Source organism: Aquarana catesbeiana, linkage group LG05 (assembly GCF_042186555.1).
Source record: "Aquarana catesbeiana isolate 2022-GZ linkage group LG05, ASM4218655v1, whole genome shotgun sequence".
NCBI lineage: Eukaryota > Metazoa > Chordata > Amphibia > Anura > Ranidae > Aquarana > Aquarana catesbeiana.
Window position 1 is genome coordinate 166,774,762 of NC_133328.1, and position 25,704 is coordinate 166,800,465.

General features: G+C 42.1%; 1 protein-coding gene across 1 annotated transcript in view; it reads left to right on the forward strand.

The window, feature by feature from the left end:
• ZNRF2 (zinc and ring finger 2) overlaps nucleotides 1-16,015 on the forward strand; it is a 157,749-nt gene extending 141,734 nt beyond the window's left edge. Inside the window, exon 5 of the mRNA XM_073630324.1 lies at nucleotides 6,939-16,015. The gene's annotated coding sequence lies outside the window, so the exon portion shown is untranslated. The remainder of the gene's footprint in view (nucleotides 1-6,938) is intronic.
• The last annotated feature ends 9,689 nt before the right edge of the window (nucleotides 16,016-25,704 follow it).

Consider the following 25,704-nt stretch of genomic DNA (forward strand, 5'->3'; position numbering starts at 1 on the left):
AAATGTAGTCCATTCGCTCTCTGGTGGCATCTCTTCATCAGGGGGACTTTCTTGTCTCCATCGACATCAAGGATGCCTACCTGCACATTCCGATTTGTGCAGGACACCAGCGGTTTCTCCGCTTTGCTGTGGGAGAGGAGCACTATCAGTTTGCGGCGTTACCCTTTGGTCTCGCCTCCGATCCTCGGGTCTTCACCAAAGTGTTGGCCCCGGCTATGGCGCTGCTGTGCCAGTAAGGAATTGTTTTAGGCTACCTGGATGACCTTTTGCTGCGACCAGCGACCCTTAGGGGCGATATGGAGATCGCTATTCAGACTCTGGCAGATTTTGGGTGGCTGATAAATTACCAAAAGTCTGCGCTGATTCCAGTTCAGAAATTGAATTATCTGGGTCTGACTCTGGATTCCGCCATGGCCAGGGTGTTCCTTCCGCAGGACAAACTCCAGAAGTTACAAGCGGCAACCCGCTCACTGCTGTCCAGCAGGTGGGTCTCCCTGCGGACTTGCATGCAGGTGCTGGGCCTGATGGTGTCTACATTCGAGGCGATCCCGTTTGCTCCGTTCCATGTGAGCCCCCTGCAAAAGGAGATCTTGTTAAAATGGGACAAATGTCCAGAATCTCTGAACAGTCAGATTCGGCTGAGCCAAGGAACCAAAGGGTCCCTGATCTGGTGGCTTTGTTTCCCGGCTCTTCGGCAGAGAAAATCCTTTCTCCCGCTGTACTGGACGGTGGTCACCACCGATGCCAGTCTGTCCGGGTGGGGAGGAGTTCTGGGCCTGAGCTCTGCTCAGGGTCGCTGGACGATGGAGGAATCCAGGCTACCTATCAACATCCTGGAACTTTGGGCGATCAGACTCTGTCTAGATCAGTGGATGGATCGACTTTAGGGGCTCTCGACACGGATCCAGTTGGACAATTCCATGGCTGTGGCCTATGTCAACCACCAGGGAGGAATAAGAAGTGTGTTAGCCAGCCTGGAAGTAGCCGGAATTCTACGGTGGGCAGAGCGTTTTGTCCCGGCCATCTCCGCCTTTCACATTCCAGGAGTGGACAACTGGCAAGCGGATTACCTCAGTCATCAAGTGTTGGACCAAGGGGAGTGGTCCCTTCATCAGGAGCTATTTCAACAAATATGTCTGCGCTGGGGATCTCCGAAGGTAGATCTGATGGCATCCCCAATCAACAGGAAGGTGCAGAGGTTTGTAGCCAGGTCTCGGGACCCTCTAGCGGACACTCTGGTGGCTCCATGGGGCCAGTATCGTCTGATCTACGCCTTTCATCCTCTCAAGATTCTGCCGCGGCTGTTACGCAGGATTGAGGCCGAAGGAATTCCAGGTCACTCTAATGGCCCCAGACTAGCCTCTGTGGTCCTGGTACACGACCTGGTGTGTCTGGTTGCAGACACCCCCTGGCGGCTGCCTTTCAGGGAGGATCTACTATCCCAAGGGCCGATCTTCCACCCTGCTTTACCATTGCTGGCTTTAACGGCCTGGCTGTTGAAAGCCAGGTGTTAAAGGATAGAGGCTTACCTGCATCAGTGATTCCGACACTTCTTAAGGCTAGGAAGTCTACTTACAGGAAGGTATATCATCGGACGTCGAAAGAGTACATTTCATGGTGGCTTCATTCATGTTCCTTTTCGGTGGCTTGGATTTTGACTTTTCCTTAGAGGGGTGTTGAAAAGAATTTGGCCTTGAGTAACATCAAGGACCAGGTGTCGGCTTTGGCGGTTTTCTTTCAATGCCCCCCCCCCCCGGCTCCGCATTCCCTGGTGCGCACCTTCATTCAGGGGGTACGACATGTTGTTCCACCGGTGTGATCTCCCTTGCCACCATGTGACTTGAATTTGGTGCTTTCAGTTCTACAGAAGCCTCCGTTTGAAAATATTTGAGTAATTCCCCTGCTCACTCAGCCACCAAGAAGGCCACCACCTTCTGTGACAATCACCTCTGCTCGCAGGGTTTTGGAATTGGCGGTGCTATCCTGTCGCACTCCCTACCTGGTGATTCATAAGGACAAGGCGGTTGTTCGTCCTTGTCCTTCGTTCCTTCCAAAAGTTGTTTCTGATTTCCATTTAAATGAAGACATTGTGTTGCCTTCTCTATGTCCCAGGCCATAACATCCGAGGGAATTTGCCTTACGCACCTTGGATGTGGTTCGGGCGATCCTTTCGGAGGTCAGACTCCCTGTTCGTGATCGCGGACGGGCCAAAGAAGGGGCTGTCTGCTTCCTTGGCGACCATTTCTTGATGGATCTAGATAGATCTGACAGATGGTGACTCAGGCCTATTGTGTCAGGGGTCTGGTTCCTCCGTTCCTGGTGAAGGTGCACTCTACTCGGGCGCTGTGTGCCTCCTGTCACCAGGCGTCAGTGACGCAAGTTTGCAAGACAGCCACCTGGTCGTCGGTGCACACTTTCACAAAATTTTACAACATGGAAAGAGGTTGCCACAAAGAGTTAACAAAAGACAAAAGATATCATAAAAGAAAGGGTTACCATCATCCTAGATTATTATGTTTGAGAGAAGGGGGAGAAGGGGGAGAATACCCAAGGGCTACTCCAAGAATGCCCTGATTCACCAAAGGAGTTTGGACTATTGCGGTACCCAGATAAAGAGTAAGACAAAGATAAAACAGTGCAGTTTATTTTAAGTACAAAGTACACAAATTTTACAATAGACACAACTTTGAAGTTGTTACAAGGTAAACAGTTTCGCGGTCAATGCCGCTTCCTCAGGAGGCGTCCAATCATAACATCTAGAAGATATATAATCCAAATTTACAATGAAGCATTCATAAAGTAACTTACAATGATAATACAAGGTAGTCTTGGAGTGTTTACAACATTAAGTGACAAAACTCACCAATAACTGCCTATTGGACAGAGAACGGCAAACCTGAGACACCCAATTAGGGTGTTTCCCCTGGGGGTACCGCAATAGTCCAAACTCCTTTGGTGAATCAGGGCATTCTTGGAGTAGCCCTTGGGTATTCTCCCCCTTCTCACAAATTTCTACAAGGTGGATGTGCTGGCATCTGCGGAAGCCTCTTTTGGCCACAAGGTTCTGCAGGCTGCGGTCTAGAGGGTGTTTTCCCCCGTGAAAGGGTTTTTCTTACGGTTCAGGTTGGGGTCCAGTTGTTCTCGTTGAGCTCCAGGTTGTCTGGTTGACCTGTTTTTTTGTGGCTGCCCCACCCCTCATGTTTGGGACATCCCTATGGTTCTGAATAAAGAAGCGCTGTGTCTGTCAATGAACAAATGAGAAAATAGGATTTTTAAACGTAAAATCAGTTTCTCTGAGTTCATTGACAGACACAGCACCCGCCCCTCTATGGAGTTTTTTAATACTTCTGATACTGCTTGTTGCATAACTGAAGGCCTATAGCAGAGAGTGGGGTGTATATCACCTAGGACTGCCCATGGGCGTAGCCAAGTCTTTTTTTTTTTTCAGCCTAGTGTTCTACTCCTGTAGGGGGGTGATTTAACCTTATGGTTCTGAATAAGGAAGTGCTGTGTCTGTCAAGTAACCCCTTCCCGCCGACCGTACGCAGATATGCGTACTCGGCTTTCCGGGGTTATACCGGGATGATGCCTGCAGCTGCAGGCATCATCCCGGTACCGTTGTTTACAGCGGGCGATCGGCTACCCGTGTATAACAACCGATGCAGCTAAAAGCCGCTCGGTTGTTATACCGGAGGAGCGGGAGGGGACATCCCCCTCCCGCCGCTGTTACCGGGCCTCCCGTGCGATCGGGAGGCCCGGTGTCCATTCAGCTGCCTTCGGCGGCTGGGGGCGGACTGGAACGAAGCTGTGAGCGGCTTCGTTCCAGCCTTCTCGTTCTAAACGCAGAAGCGACTTCATGATGTCACTTCCCGTTTACTCGGCTGCCAATGGCGCAGAATTTAAAAAAGTACACAGTATTCAGAATCACCGTTTTCGGCGATCTGAATACTTTGAAGTGTAAAGGAGGGATGGGGGGTCTTTTAGACCCCCCATCCCTCCATAAAGAGTACCTGTCACTCTAAGTAATTTTCTAGCAAAAAATACAGATTTTAACTTGTAAACACCAAATTTCAAAAATAGGCTTAGTCATGAAAGGGTTAACTCAGAGAAACGGATTTTACGGTAAGTAAAAAATCCTATTTTCTTCACCCCACCTCCCAACATTGCCTACCTCTGTTATGTACTGTACAGTGATGTGCTAGGGTGCACACTCCACTCAGGTCACCTCCTGGCCAGTTTTCATCTCCACATGCAGCAGATTGTCTATGTTGGAGTGTATACCTTAATGGCATTCTTATAGAACGGTTTTGCCCCTTGGTGCCTCTGTGCTGTGCTAATCAAACAGATAAATACATATGAGAGCTGTTTAACTTGTCAAAGTTCTGTCCCTCCAGTTCTGAGATTTACACAGCTCTGCTTCAAAGTGCAGTCAGCCTAGAGACGTAACTTTCTTAGGGTTAATGCACACTACGCAGCTAAAAACAAATGCCGGAACCTCTGGCAGAAAAAGCAGCATACAAAAAGCTCATAGTGGCTCATATTGCACAAGAATTTGTGCACGTTTATGGTCATTTGATTTTATTTTCTTTCTTTGTTTTCTTTTTGTGTTTTTTTCCCAAATTGCCCATTTTTTACTATAATTATTATACAGGAAAATGCCACACACCTAAACGCCACATTTATGCGCATCTCAAAATGGACTTGTGATGTTTGTTTTCTTTTTCAGCCTGAAAATGCTCCTCTGCAAATATGCCTGTAAGTGCCCAAATGCGCATGGACACACAGGCTAACAGAGTTGCTTCTACAGGCTGAAAAAAAGCCAAAAGCCTATATAAGCAGCATGTTTATGCCCAGTGTGCATGAGGCCTTGTTAATCAGTTGGCATAATATACTGTATGCAATGTGGTAATACACACAGCAATACTCTGGTGGCACAGGGGGGCTTCATGCAGATCTCTAGTGCCAGGTTTGAGGTTCTCCTAATCATAGTAAAACACATATCTGAACAGACTAAAAACAAACTTAGAAATGTGTGTAAATTTGTATATTTTTGTGAAATATATTTCAATGTGTAGTGAAAAGGGAACTTGCAGTTTTTTTCCTAATTGTACTGGGTATCACTAGAAAGTGTTGGTGCTGGCATATAGTGTTATTGGGGGATGCCCTTGTTTTTGCCTACTCTACAGAAGAGTGGTTATAAAAGGTCTGATAAATGCAAATAGTATGGCAGGTTAGGGTTAATTAAAAGAGCATTCATCAGACACTGAAAATGCTTATTTAATTCCAGAGGATTTTCAATTTGTTTTAAAATGTCAGCCACAAATCATTCATGTTCTAAACACAAAAGGGGAACAGGCATTTTGTAAGCACTATCAAGTTTGTACAGTGTCAAAATCCAGGAGAACTACCACATAGGGGCCCTTTAATATTGATTGGGCCAGCATTTAACCCCTATTGTCCTTTGAGGGATCTGCCACTGATCTCCCACTTTACCTACTTCAATACTGGGCCAATTCTGACACTTCTCACATACATGTAAAGATCTTTTTTTTTTTTTTTTGCTAGAAAATTACTCGGAACCCCCCAATATTATTATATATGTATATATTTTTAGCAGAGGCCCTAGAGAATAAAATGATAAAATGATGGGTGTTGCAATTTTTTTATGTCACATGGTATTTGCGGAGCGTTTTTTCAAACGCAATTGTTTTGGAAAAAATACACTAGTAAATTTTATTGCACACAAACACAATATAATACCCAATTTTTTGGTAAAAGATAGAGTCACGCCAAGTAAATAGATGCCTATTATGTCACGCTTTAAAATCTGGCACTAGAATTATTGCTCTCGCTCTGACGTTCGCGACGATACCTCACAAGTATGGTGCGATCACTGTTACATATGTGTGCGGGACTTGCATTTGTGCGTAAGCTGGGGGGGGGGGGTCTTTAATTTTTTTTAAATTATTATTTATTTTATCCCAAACTTTTTTTTTTTTAATAAACTGTCTCTTTAATTTTTGTATTTATTTATTCTTGTATTCATTTCATTGCTATTACATGGAATGAACAACATCCCTTGTGACAGGATAGGGCATGTCAGGTCCTCTTTATGGAGAGCCAGATCTCTCATCTGATCTCCAATGCAGCCGATCAGACACGGATTGGTCTAATCCGCTGCTTTCCTGGCTGCTAACAGCCAGGTGACTAAATAACTTGAAGTGATTAAATCCTCGGGTCAAAGAGAGGGAGGACCAATGTCAGTTCCTCTCTCTCTCTCTGTAGTGATGCTGCCGCCTCTAGTCGCTTCACTCCCGATCTCCGTCATCGGACGGCAGAGCCTGGGAAAGGCGGTGGGGGGGGACCCCCCTTTCGCCACCTGTAGAAGTGATTATGTGGCTGTTCAGTCATCCGAGTCACTTCTGCTGAACAAGGAATTGTCAGTGCAAATTTTGATACAGAGATGATGCCTGCTGTTCCAGGCATCAGCCCGGTATAACCACTTCAATACAGTAGGATGTCCTTAGGTTGAAGTGGCTAAAACAAAATTCCAGCCCACAAAAAGATAATAGCCCATTAAAAGGTAGTTTCTGTTACTAGATGACCTCTGGTCAACCAGTGTCATTCATCCCACCTCCTCTTAGCCCAGGCTGCCATGGCCCTGGACTCAGGGTACTGCTGCACTGAACACTTCATTATGTGACCTCCACCGAAGAAGAAAAAGGAGGACTGGTGATGACGTCAACCTGGCCAGAAGACCTTTAGATAAAAACACGCAGAACAGAAAAGCTAAATATACCGCTGGATGTTTCAGTTTTTATTGCCCGCATGGATACTATCACATACATACCCATAAATGTTATAGCTCAGTCATATATGGCCCATTTCAGGTTTATTGTTCAATCAAATCTTTTTTGTCTTTTTTTTTCTTCTTCTAGCTTTATTTCCCTACTTGTATGAACCGAGTGACCTGAGGAGCGGACATCTACAGCGGCTATCGTGAGAGGAGGCTTGTGAAGGCCTCACCGCCTTAGACCTTTGTGATATTGGGACTCTAAATTCGGCAAATATGAATGAAGACAATTTCCTCAGACTTCTGTGTGCCAAACATTCTCCAGAAGGACACACACAGGGATTTTCAAAATGCTGCACAAAAAAAAAAAAAAAAAAAAAAAAAAAACACGTTTGTGCCCTGCCATTCCTACTGATGAACATTACATAATATAGGCCAAAGTCAACCTAAGTCTCCGCATTCATTTTCTAACATTCTTCTAGCCAGGAGCCAATGGAACTTTTTCTTAAGAAGATTCGTCCTTAGGATCTTGAACTAGGCTGGGATGAAGATAGCTCTAAGAAATATTTTTCTTTTTCTTTTAATAAATATAATAATATATATATATATATATATATATATATATATATATATATATATATATAATAATTTTTTCTTTTTAGATGCCAAATTGAAATCAAAACAGTTTATGGTTTTACGGTACAGATCCAGTTTTTGTACTTCAGAAAAAAAAGAAAATGTGAAATTGTACAAGTGTTTTCTGCTTCAGTAGTGTAGGAGTTCCCACATCTACCATTTTCTGGTGTCCGTTCAATGTGTGAATATATGGACAGCCACCGAATGCCTCAACAGAACATATCTTTTTTATGATTAACCCTTTCATCTCAGAGCACCTTTTCTGGGAACCTTGGCCTGTGACTGAGCGGTGATGTCAGAATTTTTTTTTTTTTTTTTCACAGTCAGGGAACATAAGCCATCAAAGTGCCATTAAACATGAAGCAGTTGGCCTGTTTACACCAGTTGGCAAAATAACAGTATGTAATACATACATACAAACTCGTAATAGTGAAGTTATAGGATGAGCAGATCGATTTTAAACGGATTCAGTTTTGGTTGACTGTTGTATTCTGTAAAAGCTGGCTTCTATTTCATGTGACTAAGCAATGAACATTCAAGCATTTACACATTTTTAACAAGCGGAATATGGACTTTAAAAAAAGCCCTCTCTGATCGTTGTAGCTGCAGGCATTGTGGAGCTATTCAGCTTCAAATTTCATAGCAGAAGTACTGAAGTCAATTCTAGTTGTTTTCTCAACTAGAACGTTTAGGATGAATTATTCCACTGTGCCTGCAGATACTAGGATCTGTGGGGGCTTGTTACAGAGCTTGTTTACTGCTTGTTAGAATATATAAATACTTGAAAGTCCAAAGGTTCACTTTACCACTTCAGAATTGTGAGCTCTATTCCGGCTCTTAAACATTGTTTCAAATATACCCCATCTTCCTCTTGGCTTTATGTGAATATTGTGATCACATAACCCCTGGAGGTGTACATTAGTTACCCTTACAAGGGAAGCAATACAGTACCACTTTGTTCAGCAGAATTCTGAATATTTAATGTTTCAGTAGAAAAAAGAGGGAACGGTACTAGGAATTTGTGGTTGAAGCACTATGGAGATAGAAATTTTCTAGCATCCTCTCATAACTTCTGTATGCCATACACATAAGATTTGGTAAACATTATTCATAGGATTGAAGTATGATTGTTTGTTCAAAGTTTGATCTTCAACCTATATACAGGTGATCAATTTTCATATAATTTTGTTCAGTTCTCCACAGAAATCAAAGGTTCAAGTATGCTTGAACGAGCTCTTGTGCAATCAGAAGTGGTTGTGTGACACTTTGTCATGAAGATAACTCGAAATCAGCTTTTCAAGGAAAACACTAATGGAAATTTCGATCAAATTTACTGCCACATCTGATCACAATGGTGGCAGGTGATAATTAATAAAAACTAGAGAAAGGGAAGCTGAATTGCCAAGAACAATTTGTATTTCAAATATGATTATTCTGTAGTATAGGTTTAAAAAAAAATGACACCAGTCAGATTGTTAAGGGCAATAACTCCACCCCTTTGTGTTGAGTTTGATGCACTTGGACACATTTGTTTTTCAGAGCTGCAAACGTGGCCAAGGAAAATTTCTGTTATTCAATTTTTAAATGTAGTTTCATGTAAAAAAAAACTTTTAAAAGGATAAAAATAGGTATGAAATCCTAATTTCAATTTTAGAAAAAAATACATTGATCTGTTTTCAATTTAGCAGTGCAAATTTATTTACAAGCCAAATACCCAAAGTGGGTTTTACTAAAATCCTGGCAACAACAAAAATCACATCACCTATAGTTTGACTATACAGATGTTAAAAGCTTATTCCTGATTGGTTGCTGTTGGTTACAGAGGTTGTTTTTTTTACACCTTTAAATGAACTAAGTTACAATGATGTGATGACTGGGGCAATTTGTTATATAGTGTAATCCTGATCCACTCCCCTGATGACACTGCAGGCTGTTCGAGGTTTGACTAGATTTTTACAATATAGTAGTCCTCTGTTTTGTCATCAATAAAGATCAGGTTAGCGCCATTGACCTACTCCAAACATCTATAATGTACAATTACTTCAGGTGTCCCTTTTTATGAGAAATAAATACTAGGGGGGACTTGAGCATCTTGGTACCATATCAGTAATCCGTTTTCGAACAAAAAAAAAGCAAGCCATAAGCTTACATAAAGTCAGGTTATGAGCACTATTTTTTTTTTTTTTTTTTTTTTTTTTTTTAAGTTGTGAATTACAATCCTGCAGTGAAGGTTACACATTTATTTGCCTCCTTTAAAGTTTTGCAGGAATTTGTGTATGGGTGAAGGTTCTCTGTCGTATGCAACTGCGTTGTGTATAAGTCTGGTTGTGTCCAAAATCTGCAGAAGCAGAATGCTTTCCAAAAAATCGATTTCTAGATGGATCTTTCCTTATTTATGACTGACGTTTGTATTTTCATTGGAGTTCAATCTTATTGCTTTCAGCTGAAAAACAAAATGTTCCTTCTTTGTTTACTGAACAGTCTATTGCCAGTGGAGTAGCTGCTAATTGACGTAATGGCCTCAGTCATTGTGCTTAAAAAGCAGCAATTCTATTATACCGATTTCATTGTGTTACAGCTTTCCCAATCCTGTTTGTGTCACCAGCAATTCTCGGCAGGCTGGTATTCTGTGGTGGAGCTGTATTGTTTTTCGTGTACCAGCAAATTAAGCAAAGTGATTCTTATAAAATCCATTCTCATTCACTGACCAGTATACCTGCTTAAAGATAGATCCTCAATATTAATCTATCTCTAAGATATTTAAACAAAAGATTATATTTTTGATTTAAATACATAGCAGAAATATCCTGTTACTTGCAATGTACTGTAATGTCTTATGCAAAAATTAGCAGGACATCTTTCACTAAATTAATGTAGCATTTCTGAACCAGAGATAACAGACTGTACTGATAAACTATATTGCCTCTAAATAACAAAGTGGATTGCAATTATTGCACCATCACTGGATGAAAGTACGTTATATAAAACCCGGTACCGTAGTACCTTGGATTACGAGCATAATTCATTCCAGAAGCATGCTTGTAATCCAAAGCACGCATATATCAAAGCGAGTTTCCCCATAGGAATCAATGGAAACTCAGCTAATTTGTTCCAGTGCCAATGCTAGTGTATGCGGTACCGCATGTGGCCACTGGTGGGGGGGGCGCCGGAGACACTCAAATACTCGGAGACCACTTGGAGACACTCGTGAACAGAGTGTCTCCAGCAACCCCCACCTCTGGCCACCTGTGGCACCACAGAGGCTTGAATCCTGCTCGTCTTGCGAGAACATGCTCACAAGTCAGTATTTAAAAAAAAATTAAAAATCGCTCGTATTGCGAAACACTCATAAACAGTTACTCGCAATTTGAGGTTTTACTGTATATGTATGTCACACTATACAAAACCACTTGGAGCAAAATGCAGGAGCTCATTATTGCATAATAGAATTGGTTAGAAAATTAAGGGGATGCAAATAGCAGTGTTAAGGTGCAAAGTGCAATAACCAACAGCAATCAATCCAATTTACTGAAGGCAAATTTTTTCCCGACCGCTGCATGACGATATACGTCGGCAGAATGGCACGGATGGGCAAAAGGGCGTACAGGTACGTCCCCTTTAAGATGCGGCGCTGTGGGCGCGCACGCGCCCGCCGCGTTCTTTGTGGCCACGGGTCCCGCAGACTCTGTCCGCCGGGTGCCCGCAATCGTGTCACGGAGAGGTAGAATGAGGAGATGCCTTTGTAAACAAAGCATTTCCACGTTCTGCCTAGTGTCATGACAGAGATCACTGATCACTGTCATCGAGAGCAGTGATCGTTGTCGTCTGTTGAAGCTCATCCCCTCCACAGTTAGAATCACTCCCCTAGAGACACTTTTAAACAAGCCTTAAAATCAAACTGTGTGTTCCCTTTGGAGGACAAAGCAACAAGCTCACTTAAAGTATACCTAAAGGCAAAACTTTTTTCTTTAGTTCTGGATAGAGTGGAGAGGCGTTAGAACTCAGTTTTTATTGTGGCCTGTGTCCCCATTAGGAAGATTCACACTCTATTTATCCTATTTACCATTATCATTGAACGTGAATGTAAAGCCAAAATTTTGGGTTGTCCCCAGAACAGTAATAGAGGAAAAATCTTTCGATGGGGACACTAGTTCTGGTGAGTTTGAAGAGAGACAGCACACACAACGGGGAATTCGCAGTTTAATTTGCAAGATCTCCTTTCAGGTGCTAAGGCTCAGTGTGTCCTTGCTCACTACAGCAGAAACAAGTAAAAGGATTGAGCCGGCAACTCTGTAGTCCATATAGCGATTTTAATAGTTGGTTACAATAAGTGACAAGCAAAACAGCTGATGCGTTTCAGCAACATCCTTAGTCAGCTGTTGCCGAAACCCATTTTTCTTGTCACTCTTTGTAACCAACTATTGAAATGGCTATATGGACTACAGAGTTGCCGACTCAATCCTTTTGCTAGTTTTGGTGACCTGGGGAGGAGCCCAAGGGTATTCCCTTAATTAGCAGGAATTTCCTTTCACTTCCTGTTTTGGCTATGGGGCAGGAATTGAAGATAAATCTCCCCAGTGGGACAAAGATGGCAAAAATAAACCTTACAGGTATTATAACCTTCGCTTACTCTATCCAAAATGGAGAGGGGGGGGGGGAGGAAAGGTTTGCCTATAGTTCTATTTTAAATTCCTCCCTGCCCAGCAGCACAGATTTTACCTTCCACTCACTACCCACTGGTCAGTTTAGCCATCTTGAGTGAAGAAAGAAAAACCTGTTTAAGTCATGCCTTGGAGCTTGCACAGCACTGCCTCACCCCATGTGACAGCCCCGGGACAATCATCCATCAGCGATAGCACATGGGAGAAAGGCAAGCCACATACTTCCGAATACCTGGGACTACTGAGTATTTCTCTTTACATTTGATGGCCTACTGGTGCACTGAAGGGAAAGTGAATATGTGCTGCTGAGGAGGTTTTGGTCCCTTGCCCTGCATGAGCAAAGCACAGGTCATAATTTGTTTTAATGGGCTCATTACTTCTGTTCCAGGAGCTATCCAGATGTTTTGGCTTGGGTTCTGAATGTCCCATAATTATTTTTATTTTTTTAAAGAATACATTTTTATTGGGTTAAGGCTACAATGGATGTAAGTGCAAAAGGTGCCAACAGTCAACACTCAAAAGTAAGTCACAATGTTACATAAATGTTTTGGATGTTGCTATAGAGTAACCAGCTAAACTAGACCTAGTAATAGTGTCGTGCGAGAGGTTGATGGACCATTAGAAACTGTCAGGTGTGGCAACCTGAGAAAAGGTAAGAGAGCATGAAGAGTTGGAGGTCCTATTTCTATGAATGCCAGTCATAAAAAACATCATGGCCAAGCCTGGATTGGCAACTTTGGTAAATAACAGGCTGATGTGACAACGATGGTGTCAAGTGTGCCCAGCCTTATCACTACTGTTTCAGTTCCACCGCAATATATAGACATTCTGCACCTGGCCTGCAGCTCTTTAATATGTGAAAAGTCAAAGCTGTTTAGAAATGCTCCAGTGCCCTGGGACTAAGCTACATTTGGTCACGTGTAAATTACATAATTCTTTGCAATATCTCAAACATCTGTTGGCACATTTCTAGTAAGACTTGTGACTTCACTCCCTTAGATACAGAGATATGACCATAGCACTGGCTCGGATAACAAAGATTACAGCTTCCAATGTATCTGGTGTGTTTACAGAAATGAGATATATGAAAACTACTGCCTTAATAGCTAGACTAATAAAACAACGTACTTTTGTTTGTTGAAATAGTTTTCTAATGGAAGTGTAATAAACTAGCAATTAGATTTGAGTTGCTATAATGAGATATTAGAGAAGTTTTTTGCTTAAATCTTACAATACTTTAATGCAATAATTTCTTGCCTTGCAGCTATAGAAGTATAAAATGGCAGATTAAGTACATCACTGCTTTTGAAATGATGTGACTTTGGTCAATTTAACTGCTGACAATGCCAAGCCATATATTTTCCTCTAAGCCATCTAGTTTCATAGTGCCACGGCTTGGCAAAAGGAGAGAGATTTTTTTTTTTTTTTTTTAAGTACATTACTAGTAAACTGTTGACCCAGAGGTCCTGGTATACATATTGTAAATATGAAGGCTTCACTGTTTCCTATCATTTACTATTTTTCATTCTTTCCATACAGGGATGATCATAGAAATGTTGGTCAAAGCAAAGTGAAATATCATATTTACCTGGAAGCCCTCTCTTCCTTAGTGCACTAAAGTCTGACCATAACAATGCAGTGGTTCTAAGAGAGGTGTTCAAGCATTGATTGAAGCATGTAATTATTTTGGGATCCCCAAAATGTGCTTCTGAATAGACTTTAAAGAATATAGATTTAACAATCTACATACCCCAAACATGGTTTTGTTACCCCATTTAGGGTCACAATTTTTGGAAATAGAGCACTGTAAACAGTAACTTATGGTAAGAGGGCTGCACCAGATTTCAACAGCAGGTGGCATGCTTTTGCAATCTTGAAATGATAAATCTGAGTTTGTAAAACCCAAAAAATTGTAAGGGTGGGAAATTTAACACATAATTTTGCCAGATTTCATAGGGCTGCATTAAGCAAAATTTGAAATGATAGATTGAATGACAATTGAAGGTAGAATATTTTTTTAGCAAAACACATATATCAAAAACCACATTTTATAATCTCAAGAGGGACAGTAGACATCTCCAAGTAATTTTGTCCATTGTACACTGCTAAATGTGACTTGGTAATAAAAAAAAATATATAATTAAGGAAGGGAAATAGACATACTGCAAAGCATGCATAGTGCATGCATTATGAAAGGGAACTGCCATCTTGTATCAATTCTCCTTATCATTACCCTTCTTCAAACATCCAGTAAAACTTTTAAAAGCCATAGAAGCAATACATATCGCTGATTAAAATTTAGAAAGACATTTTTTCAAAGTTACACATATGAATGTGCATCCACTGCTTTGAACAAGAAGAGCAAGAATTATGAATTGCCCCTTCCATTCTCTCCCCAAGGGTCTTTTTAATCCACTTGCTCCTCTACTTGATATTCAATATGGTACTCTTTCAGTGCAGGGGCAACAGGGCTGTTGCTGTTAATTTGTTTTTGGTTTTTCTTATCTTTTCATTTTCAGTTTTCAATATCAGCCCGATGCTCATACTAGGTCAGAAAAAACATAGCTTCCCCTCAACACACTGCAACCCATGTAATATAAAAGATGTGCTACCTTTCAGCATGCTGGAAAAAAAAATAAGGTGTGGTTTTTTTTTTTTTGGATAGTGGACATATGTTAAGCACCCATTAAAAATAACTGGGCACTTTCAACGCAAAGTGAATGGGGCCTTTGTTTAGGCTGGATTCACACCTATGCATTCCCCCTTACGTTTTCTACGTTGTATTTAAGTCAACAGAAACACTTTAAAACATGTCCATGCTAATTAACATGTGTTGCAATGCACTTTACATTGAACGTCCAATGCGCATCATAACACACTGTTATGATGTGCATTTTAACACATTTTAAATATGCTTTTTGACAAATTTTCATTGCTTTGAATGGAAAATGCATAAAGTAAGGCTAGGTTTCACACCATTGCATTTTTCTTTTAATGTATTAGTCCAAACAATAAGCAAAGTCTGCTGGCCTGAGTCACCCCCTACTTATATCATTTAAGGACTCCAGGGGTGAGATTTTCCTGCTGTAGTTTCTAGCTGTGTCGCCATGGTTTTTGGGTATCTCTTCCATTCCAGCTGCTGTTGACATAATATAAAATAAGTGATAAAAAAAACAGAGAGAGTGGGATATACTCCTAGTGATGGCAGTGTGTGGAGATGTCTACCTAATTCCGCGTACACACGACCGGACTTTACGGCATACTTGGTCCGGCGAACCTGAGTCCATCGGACAATTCGATTGTGTGTGGGCTCCAGCAGACTTTTTTTCCCCAAAAAGTTTGACGGACCTAGAAATGAAACATGTTTCAAATCTTTTTGACGGACTCGAGTCTGGTCGAAAAGTCCGCTCGTCTGTATGCTAGTCCGACGGACAAAAACCGACGCTAGGGCAGCTATTGGCTACTGGCTATGAACTTCCTTGTTTTAGTCCGGTCCTACGTCATCACGAACAAATCCGTCGGACTTTGATCGTGTGTAGGCAAGTCCATTCATTCGGAAAGTCCGTCAAAAAGTCCGCAGGACAAAGTATGCCGTAAAGTCCGGTCCTGTGTACGCGGCATCAGGAGTACCTGAGAAATTTTTGAAACCTTGTCCTTAAAACAAAATATTAAATGGGTATAACCGCAAAAGAAGAGACTGAAAACCTACCTTTTGCACTTTGTGCCACCAAAAAAAAATGCTCTGCTAAAGTCTGCTGGGAAACTGACTTTTCTGGTGGTGTGGATATTCTGTGTCCCCCACAGCACTTAGTGGTTCCTCTGACTGACTTCTAAATTGCTACTGTGCCCTGTATTGATGTGTAGTTTGATGGGAGGGACCACTGAGCGCTGCGGGGAACCAAAGAGATCTACACTCACAAAGTATCTGTTCCCCAGCTGGCTTCCGTAAATTATTTTTCCTTAAACAGAGCAAGTATTCAACTCCTTCTTTTGCAAGAACAGATATTTCAGACTTTTAGTTTTAAAGGGTTAATTCACCTTTTCCAAAAAAATGTAAATAAGGGGGGTGTCTGTAGATAAAAACAAGCTGTTTAGCTTTGACTAAAGTTGAATAATGCCCTTGGTATAGATACAAGCCATTTATGTACCCCATAAAGCCTGACATCAAAACTCCTAGGACATTAAGCAAGACCTAGCTATTACTGTTTATGTTTATCATCACAGGAGCGAGCACTCAAACTCTGAGCTCAATTACTGCATCAGGGAAGAGAAAGGGGATGTGAGGGGGTTGAAACAGAGAAAGAGCTTGCTTCTGTGATGGTGATCAGTAATAGCTAGCCCTCGCTTAGTAACACCTTAGCAATAATACCTTCGAGTTTTCAGGTCAGGCTTCATGAGATACATAAATGGCCTACACCTGTAGCAAGGGCACAGTTTGTTTTTACCTACAGATGCTCCATATCTGCATAGGCAGTCTTTTGGTAAAGGTGAACTAACCCTTAAATTAGAGGGTTTCTGTCAGGTCGGTTATCTTATTGCTAGCAAAAACTGAATGGCAGTCAATGACAGGTCTGTGTTTCAGTGATGTGTTGATTTGTAGTTCAGTTGCTGAGCATCGGACTTTCTCCTGCGTGTGGTACTAGCCATAGAATTGGAAATGTCGACAGCAGTTTATAGCGGCATAAACAAACTCCAGAGCTAGCTACAAATTTAAGATCATTAATTTTGTAGCTGCTGGGATACTCTGCTCCAAAGCTACTGGTTAACTTTATTTTAAGCTTCTCAACATCCCCAATCCCTAAAATATTGGTTTTGAGTGGACTTATTAAATCGGCTGGTTTAAAGTGTGATGTATCCCTCTTGGCACTGAAGATATTAATTTCTGTAATTTGATGGACTCGGCTCAAAGAAGACTGTAAAGGGATTAGTTGTCATGGGACATGTTTTTTTGGACCAGGTTATCATATGACATCCATACCCAGGTGCATGCAGAGCTAAGAGGATGTAGTAAGTGTGCCAATGCAAAACCACCAATTGGAATTCAACTTTCATTGACCAAACTCTTGTAGGCTGAACTCTGTTGATTTGGGTTACTTCAATTTTACGCATTTACTCTTTGCACTGTAGAATGTCAGGTGTTGATAAAATGTCTATTGCATCTTGCACAGAGCAATCTCTGCAAATGTTTTTTTTTCTTTGATAAAAGTTCCTTGAGGTACTGCAATTTAAATGGTGAAATGCTGGTTTCTTTCATCACTTATGAAGAACAGGCGCACTTTACAACTCAGGGATGAAAGGGTTAATGCAGTTGTGTGTCCTTTGTGTTACAATTTCTGAATAAATTCAACACCATAATGTTGCAGCTATGCAATTTTTTTCTGTTTTTAGAATAAATGTTACTTTTTTTTTTAAAGTGGTAAATTCATTTTAATTTACGGGTAATCAATATCAGCCTTTATGGTACACAAAGTATGCTGTAACTAACGTGTTGTAAAGATGCTATTGTTGTAAGTGAATACAGTGCAAGTAAAGGAAACCTGTTTACCAAAAATCTGAGTTTGTTCATGGAAATTCTGATGCGTTTTTCTGTAAAGCTCATGTCTGTATTGCTTTTTAATTCAATGCATGTGTGTGTGCAAAGCCACATTTACTCACATATAGAGTGGGGAAGGGACTGCTGTCTGGCCTGTTTTTCCTGGTGACAATGGGAAAACCAGAGAGAGAATCTCTCCAGTGCTAATGCAGACATGATAGGTGTTCTAATCCTTCCATACTCTAAAACAGTGGTCTCCAAACTTTTCAGAACAAGGCCCACATTTTAATATATTACAAATATGTGTGGGCCAAAAAAGGAGGGACCTCCCCCCTTTACATCTATGTGTACCCAGAAAAATCCCCCCTTAACTTCCAGGGTACAGAGCAGCAGGACAGTGGATGGACATAGGAAGTTTGGTCAGTTGTAAATGCTGGGGATGGGGCAACCCATCATTAACTACTAGGTTCTAGCAACCAACTATGGCAGAGGGAGGGGGGAAATCTGTGCCGGGGATGGGGGGGTACAAGGGTCATGACTAGCTGGTTGGTAGTAGATGTACTGGTCTCTGTCCAATGCACAGACCAGCACACTACTTCCAGCAAGGTGGGGTATTTTTCATGACCAGTTAAAATTGTGTAGCGGGCAGGATGTGCTCCTCCCTAATTTGGAGACGCTTGCACTAAAACAAAAAAAGCATTTTTTTCTTGGCTAATAGAAAAGTATGACAGTTCTGTTCAAAGCATGTGACTTTGATGCGCCTTTACACTCTCTGGCATTCAAGTAGCCGCACAGGAACCCTTATGTGTCCAGAGTTGCATGTTAGGGTTAAGGGCTAGGGTTAGCAGTAATTATTAGAGTTTGTGTTCTAAGACACCTTTCACACTGAGGCGGTTTTCAGGCGCTTTAGCGCTAGAAATAGCCTCTGCAAAGTGCCTGAAAAACACCTCCCATTCATTGCAGTGTGTCTTTTCACACTGGGATGGTGCGCTTGTGTGACGTTATGAAAAGTCCTGCAAGCAGCATCTTTGGGGTGGGTTGGGAACACTGTATTTAGCACTCCCAAAATGCCCTGCCCATTGCAATTTACCCTTTTTATTGGGTCAAAAGCGGCGCACAAGCGCCGCTAAATGCCACAAAAGCGAGCTGCGCTTTAGCGATAACGGCCAGGCGGCTCAGTGTGAAAGTAGCCTAACTCTAGCCCTACTCCCGAACCCTAACATGGGATCTTGGACACAAAGGTTCCTGCACTACTTTGGTGATACTTGAGTGCCAGAGTGTACAGCATCAAAGTCACACTACATAATTAGAACCATCATACTTTCCTAATAGCCAAAAAAAAAAGCAAATCGCGTGTTCAGAAAACACATCAACCACAACCTGCATAGATGTGAACCTAGCCTTCTATCCACACAGGTAGCTCAAAAATATAGAACTATCAAACCAAGGGGATGAGAAGATCACATTAATATAGTTGTCCTGTATGTGGCTGGAGTGTTTTTCTTTTAAACAAACATTGCATCCCGGTATCTTTCCAACGCCATGCACTGAGCCAGAAATGTGTACATCCAAAAGACCCAATACCCATACACAAGCAAAGTAACTTGGTATATGTGTAGTGAGGCAAGCAAAGACCTTTATGTCAGTAGGAGGCCAAATAGAACTCTGCAGGTTTCCTACACCTTAACCACTTCAGCTCCTGTACCTACAGTCAGGTCCATAAATATTGGGACATCGACACAATTCTAATCTTTTTGGCTCTATACATCACCACAATGGATTTGAAATGAAACTAACAAGATGTGCTTTAACTGCAGACATTCAGCTTTAATTTGAGGGTATTTACATCCAAATCAGGTGAACGGTGTAGGAATTACAAAGGGTTTGTATATGTGCCTCCCACTTTTTAAGGAACCAAAAGTAATGGGACAATTGGCTGCTCAGCTGTTCCATGGCCAGTTGTGTGTTATTCCCTCATTATCCCATTTACAAGGAGCAGATAAAAGGCACAGAGTTAATTTCAAGTGTGCTATTTGAATTTGGAATCTGTTGCTGTCAACTCTCAATATGAGATCCAAAGAGTTGTCACTATCAGTAAAGCAAGCCATCATTAGGCTGAAAAAACAAAACAAACCCATCAGAGAGATAGCAAAAACATTTAGGTGTGGCCAAATCAACTGTTTGGAACATCCTCAAAAAGAAAGAATGCACCGGGGAGCTCAGCAACACCAAAAGACCCGGAAGACCACAGAAAATAACTGTGGTGGATGACCGAAGAATTATTTCCCTGGTGAAGAAAACACCCTTCACAACAGTTGGCCAGATCAAGAACACTCTCCAGGAGGTAGGTGTATGTGTGTCAAATTCAACAATCAAGAGATTTCACCAAAGTGAATACAGAGGGTTCACCACAAGATGTAAACCATTGGTGAGCCTCAAACAGGAAGGCCAGATTAGAGTTTGCCAAACATCTAAAAAAGCCTTCACAGTTCTAGAACAACATCCTATGGACAGATGAGACCAAGATCAACTTGTACCAGAGTGATGGGAAGAGAAGAGTATGGAGAAGGAAAGGAACTGCTCATGATCCAAAGCATACCACCTCATCAGTGAAGCATGGTGGTTGTAGTGTCATGGTGTGGGCATGTATGGCTGCCAATGGAACTGGTTCTCTTGTATTTATTGATGATGTGACTGCTGACAAAAGCAGCAGAATGAATTCTGAAGTGTTTTGGGCAATATTATCTGCTCATATTCAGCCAAATGCTTCAGAACTCATTGGACGGCGCTTCACAGTGCAGATGGACAATGACCCGAAGCATACTGTAAAAACAACCAAAGAGTTTTTTTAAGGGAAAGAAGTGGAATGTTATGCAATGGCCAAGTCAATCACCTGACCTGAATCCAATTGAGCATGCATTTCACTTGCTGAAGAGAAAATGCCCTAAGAACAAGCAGGAACTGAAGACAGTTGCAGTAGAGGCCTGGCAGAGCATCACCAGGGATGAAACCCAGCTTCTGGTGATGTCAATACAACCAAGTATTAAAAAGTGAAAGTTTGATGGATGATTGTTAATCTGTCCCATTACTTTTGGTCCCTTTAAAAAGTGGGAGGCACATATACAAACTGTTGTAATTCCTACACCGTTCACCTGATTTGGATGTAAATACCCTCAAATTAAAGCTGAAAGTCTGCAGTTAAAGCACATCTTATTTGTTTCATTTCAAATGCATTATGGTGGTGTATAGAGCCAAAAAGATTAGAATTGTGTTCATGTCCTAATATTCATGGACCTGACTGTATATACCCCTTATGGACCTGAGCAATTTTTACATTTCCACCATGGGCCTGTTAGGCAATACATTACATAAAGCTGGACTAAAAATCTGCAATACTTACCTTGACTCCAATGGTCAGACACCAGCGAGGTTCCTTCCCAGCGTAGCACCTTGCCAGTCTTCTTGATTGGCCCGGCACAGGATAACGTAACTTCTGCGCATGCACAGGAGTTCAGCCATCCCAGCGCACAAGCACTGTCAGCATACAGTTTAAAGAAGACTGCGAGCAGGCAGGCAGGTTTATTTTATTGGAGAAGAGACATTCATGTCTCTTCTCCAATAAACAACCAGCCTACTCGCAAGGGTTTAAAGTCCTGCTTTAAGATAACAAAGTAATACATACATTGGATTTGGGAAAAAATTGGGAAAAGGCTTTTTGTAATACTGTGTTGCAAATAATATTTTATTTTCTATGTAATTTATGAACGAAAAGATGAAAAAATTGTTTTACTATTTTGAAAAATGTTACGTTAAAAAAACAAAAGATTTACTGTGAATAAAATGTACACATTTTATTCTATAATTTGTCTTTTTGAAAATTACACTAAAATGCTTCTTGTCTAGAGTGTGGCAAAGTTATTTGCAGATGATAAATAGGTTATTTTTATGGAACACTGGCAAAAAATAAACCAATGAAAACTGTAAAAAAAAATTGTAAAATATTAGGGGTAAGAAAAAAAATCTGAAAAATATCTCCGGGCGAAAGGAGTTGATTAGGGTAATAAAGGGTTAAACAGAAATGCAATAAATATATATATATATATATATATATTTTTTTTAAACGTGAAGTTTCCAAAATGAATGAAATATAAATACAATGAAACTATACAATGTGTTATTGTGTTTAATCAATTACTCTTGCAGAATATGAGCAAGTAACATTTTACACAGGAGAGGCTGCATTTTGACAGCCACTCCTGCAGTGTAATACAAAGCAATTCCTGGCGGTCAAACACAGTTAGGGTGCTATGGGGGCTCTTCAGTCCACCAGTCAAACTTGCAGAATGGAACCACCACTGTAACTAAAAGACAAGCTACCATGTTCAGTCAGGTCACCATGGGGAAACCCATGAACACCAAAGTCTATAGAGTGATGCATGGAGGAACATATCGGGTTCAGAACCTAGCTCATACAAAAAAAAAAAAAGAGAGTCTCAAGAAGAGGACATGCTATAATACATACATCAGAACTCAGTCTGGCATTGGCAGTCTTAAGGCTTGCTTGAAAGAAGGGGAGGCCTGGGGAAAAAAAATCAAATCAAAAGGCAGTATCTGGGCATGCTGGGACAGAATATGCATCAGATTGGCATTTGGACCACTTGGCAACATAAAGGATGCCCAAACAATTACTTATGTTAAAGGAATAAGAATGGGTAACCGTACAGAAGAAGGAATATGCTAGGCTTCGGATAAGGAGGGAAAAAAAGGCTCCTGAACAGAATACATTACAAAGACAGAGCTAACTGGGTCTTGGGAGTGTGTGGTACAGCAAAGCATGGCATTGACAAAGTCTCAGGAGAATGAAGCACTGGCAAGGACTTGGAAAGTGTAGGAAATCGGTCTTGAATTTATGCACAACGCATTCTTAAAGCGGGAGTCCCGCGAAAAAAGAATTTTTAAAAGACAATAGCTGCAAATACTGCAGCTGCTGACTTTTAAAATAAGGACACTCACCTGTCCCGGGGTCCAGGGATGTCGGCACCCGACTCGGGTGCTGCCGCCGCCATTCTCGGTGAGGGAATCAGGAAGTGAAGAGTTGCGTCTTCACTTCCCGGTTCCCTAGTGCGCATGTGCGAGTCGCGCTGAGCATTCTCAATGGTCCCCTCTATCTCCTGGGACCTGTGTGTTTCCCAAGAGACAGCGGGGGAGTGCGGGAGGGGGCGTTACTCCCGCGGGAGTCTATTCCTTGAAATGGGTACAGATATTCCCGGAAGTGGGTGCAGATACCTGTATTATACAGGTATCTGCACCCCCCCTCCCCCCTGAAAGGTGCCAACTGTGGCACCGGAGGGGGGGGGGGAGTCCGTTGAGCGGAAGTTCCACTTTTGGGTGGAACCCTGCTTTAAACTGAAAAGACTGCTTTCATTAATTGAAGATACCATCTCACACACAGAAGAGGTGGGATCAGACTCAGAAGAGGAATTAACACATACAGGAAAATTTTTTTTTTAAATTTAGAGACAGGCTTGGAATCTGAAGGGACTTTTTCAGTCATAAAAGAGGCTGGCTTGGGGTTCCGAACCTCAGTAAACTGGGGGCGTGGCGTTTCAGAGCCAGACATTAAGCACTGGCATACCTCACAACTTTCTGAGACGGGTATGAGGGACACCTATTAGCAAAAGTATGTAGGCATAGAACACACAGAAAATTGTACAAAAAAATGATTGGTTAAACCCAAAAGTGCTTTTGTTTGTTTTTTTTACCACTATTATTCCTTTATTTTGGCTTTTCAAATTAACAGATGCAGCAATTTAGAAATCGGATGAAAGGTTTAGCACTGTAAAACACTTTTTGATTGATACTTTGTGCATTTTATATACAACTATATAGATCAGACCAAACTGAGGGAGAAATGAGGAGGAAAGAGGGACAGTCCCTGGAAATCAGGGGCAGTTGGGGGCTATGTATTGGGCCTCTGGGGCAGACTCATGCCAAATGTCAGAAGTTGCTAGTTTTGGATCAGCAACAGAAGGCAACATGGTTTCTGGCAGATCAACAGGAATCATAGAGACAGCAGTCTTCATTTTTGTGGCCAGGTTTAAACTGCTTTCCAGAATTGTATGTAAAATTTTAGTATTTGGGACTGGGTGGCTTTGGCCAATTATGGCTCAGGGGGTTTAGAACACGCCCCACACTATATAAGGCCACCTGCACGGCGGCACTGTGTAGTGTGTTCCGGCGTGCTTAGTTAGAGAGAGAGAGAGACAGTGTCATTTCATTTGAGTTAGCTAGATTAGGCAGGACAGTCAGTGAGTTAGCTGCACTTATAGTGTATTGTGTATATATATATGCATCCCAGGTGTTGCGCGTGTGTGTATATATAGATATATATATATATATCTATATATACACACACTGTATTCAGTTTAGCTAGATCCGTTCCTGTTATCTTCCTACTGACAGGCAGGCTTGTCTTGTTACAGTATTTACAGCTACCTGAAGAAATTTGCTGGTGTTCTTTTGATCCTATTAGTACCACAGTCAGGCAGCTAGACTATTTACAGTTAGTGTAGTGCGTCCTCACAGTGTTCAGTTAAAGCTACAAGTTAGTGTAGTGAGACCTCTGCACAGTGTTCAGCTAAAGCTACAAGTTAGTGTAGTGCGTCCTGCTCACAGTGTTCAGCTAAAACTACACGTTAGTGAAGTGAGACCTCTGCACAGTGTTCAGCTAAAGCTACCTGTAGAAGGTTGGTGGTGTTCTCATACTACAGGCAGGCAGTTGATTTTGCTAGCTGCAGTATCGGTACATATATATATATATATATATATATATATATATATATATATATATATATATATATATATATATATATATATATATATATATATCCCAGCTTAGTGCAGCTACAGGCCATTAGTATGTCTGGAAGGCCAACAAGGAGAGGCAGACAGTCACAAGCCAATAAAAGAGGGCAAGCAGGCTCTGTGTCTAGAGGCAACAGTGCTGGTCGTGGAGACGGTGCATCCTCATCAGCACGTGGCCGTGGGACACGCTTGGCCTTTTTTTCGGCAGCTGGCCGTATTGAGCCACAACATGCAGAAGACTTGGTCGAGTGGATGACCAAGCTGTCCTCATCCTCCTCATCCTCTCTCACCCATGCTCAGGGTACTTTGGCAAAGCAGCGGCTTCTTCCCTTGGCTCAATGTCATCAGTGACTCCTTCCCTAGCCCCACCATGTCCTCCTAAGGAGTCCCTCGAACTGTTTGACCAGTGTTGGGTACATGCTCCAGGAGGATGCCCAGCATTTGGAAGGCTCTGATGATGATACTGAGCTAGATGAAGGCAGTAACGTGAGCACGGACAAAGGGGGTGCCCAAGAAGGACAGCAATCTTGCAGTCATGCTCCCCCTGCTGCAGCATACTGCCAGGTTTGCTCCAGTGATGAGGAGGGAGGGGATGATGAGGTCACTGACTCAACATGGGTGCCTGATAGCAGAGAGGAGGAGGAGGAGGAGGAGAAGGAGGAGGAGGTGGCACATCACCAACGAGGCAGGATGCCCTCCAGGGGCCAGCCTAAGGGCAGTACACTGACTGCATCACACCCCAAAGCTCCGCATGTGCAGGGCACTGCTGTCTCTGCACGTTATTCCAAAAGTTCTTTGGTGTGGGCCTTTTTTGAGATGAGTGCATCAGATCGCACCGCTGCTATTTGCTACATATGTCTCAAGCGTATCTCGCGTGGCCAAAACATCTCCCGCTTGGGCACCACATGCTTGACCAGACATATGTTGACCTGCCATGCAGTTTGTTGGCAAGCGTATTTAAAAGACCCACACCAAAGAGGACCTCTCCTTGCTCCTCATCAGCTGAGATCTCCAACCCCACTATACCTTCAGTCCTCTCTGAGACCTGCACTGAGAGGAATTAAGGTGTAGAATTAGGTGTGTCACAGCCAAGTACTTGTGGGCAATCTGCTTTCGGTACACCGACGTCAGATTGTACCAGGCAAATTTCCCTGCCCCAGCTGCTCACCGCCGAAAGAAGTTTGCTCCCAGCCATCCACATGCCCAGCAGTTGAATG